Below are 1,707 nucleotides of genomic sequence, written 5' to 3' on the forward strand. Positions count from 1 at the left end.
GTGGTGAGATAGATGAGATCAAAATACAGTGAGTATGTTGGCATTAGAGAAGCGAAGAGTATGGGCTGGGTTGTAGAAGGAGAGCAGCAAGTTGAAGTAGGAGGGGGAAGGCGATGGAGTGCTTTTTAACTAATGATGATTTTGTTTGATGTGGAGGTGGATGGGCAACCACTGGAGGTTCTTGAGGAGTGGGAAAACACAGCCTGAACATTTTTGTAGAAAAATGATCTGGGCAGCAGAGTGAAGTATGGACTGGAGTTGGGAGAGACAAGAGGGAAGGAGGTCAGCAATGAGGCTAATATAGTAATCAAGGTGGGGTATGATAAGTGCTTTGATTAATGTGCTTACAGTTTGGATGGAGAGGAAAGAGGGGGGGATATGACAGGCTCCCCATATTCCAAACATTAATTCAGGTGTAGTCTCTGTGGCTGACTCTGGCTGGATAGGACTCGACTTCCAGGCTGGCTGTGTGACAGCTGCTTCTGCCTCTTTCTGCTCCCTGTTGTGGATGCAAGGACAGCGTGGGTAGAGGAGGCCAGGAGAATCTCTCTGAGGTTCCTTGGAGTGCTTTGCTCAGATGAAAGGAGGCTTGAACAGTAGAATAGATTTCTGCATCCATATTTTGCTAGGGACCTGTTGTGATTAACATTGCTTTTTTTTCCCTTTGGGCTTGAGCTATTTCTATGTCCTTGGCTTTTCACTTGCCATGGGTAATGGAATCAGAAAGGTCAGGTTCACTCCAGCTAAAGCTGCCAAAAATATCAGTGAGTTCAGAAGGAATTTGGGTAAACCTATGAGTGAGCATTGCCTCCTCCCCCCACCCATCCCCTTACTGTGGGGGTTCCCCAAGTTTCAGTGCTTGGTCCCCTTCTGGTCTCGATCTACACTCACTCCCTTGGTGACCTCATTCGCTCCCACGGCTTCAACTATCATCTCTATGCTGATGACACCCAGATCTACATCTCTGCCCATGCTCTCTCCCCCGCACTCAATCAATCAATCAATCAATCGTATTTATTGAGCGCTTACTATGTGCAGAGCACTGTACTAAGCGCTTGGGAAGTACAAATTGGCATCACATAGAGACAGTCCCTACCCGATAGTGGGCTCACAGTCTAAAAGGGGGAGACAGAGAACAGAACCAAACATACCAACAAAATAAAATAAGTAGGATAGAAATGTACAAGTAAAATAAATAAATAAATAAATAAACAGAGTAATAAATATGTACAACCATATATACATATATACAGGTGCTGTGGGGAGGGGAAGGCGGTAAGGCGGGGGGATGGAGAGGGGGACGAGGGGGAGAGGAAAGAAGGGGCTCAGTCTGGGAAGGCCTCCTGGAGGAGGTGAGCTCTCAGCAGGGCCTTGAAGGAAGGAAGAGAGCTAGCTTGGCGGATGGGCAGAGGGAGGGCATTCCAGGCCCGGGGGATGACGTGGGCCGGGGGTCGATGGCGGGACAGGCGAGAGCGAGGTACAGTGAGGAGATTAGCGGTGGAGGAGCGGAGGGTGCGGGCTGGGCAGTAGAAGGAGAGAAGGGAGGTGAGGTAGGAGGGGGCGAGGTGATGGAGAGCCTTGAAGCCCAGGGTGAGGAGTTTCTGCCTGATGCGCAGATTGATTGGTAGCCATTGGAGGTTTTTGAGGAGGGGAGTGATATGTCCAGAGCGTTTCTGGACAAAGATAATCCGGGCAGCAGCATGAAGT

This window comes from Tachyglossus aculeatus, chromosome 2 (genome assembly GCF_015852505.1).
Source record: "Tachyglossus aculeatus isolate mTacAcu1 chromosome 2, mTacAcu1.pri, whole genome shotgun sequence".
NCBI lineage: Eukaryota > Metazoa > Chordata > Mammalia > Monotremata > Tachyglossidae > Tachyglossus > Tachyglossus aculeatus.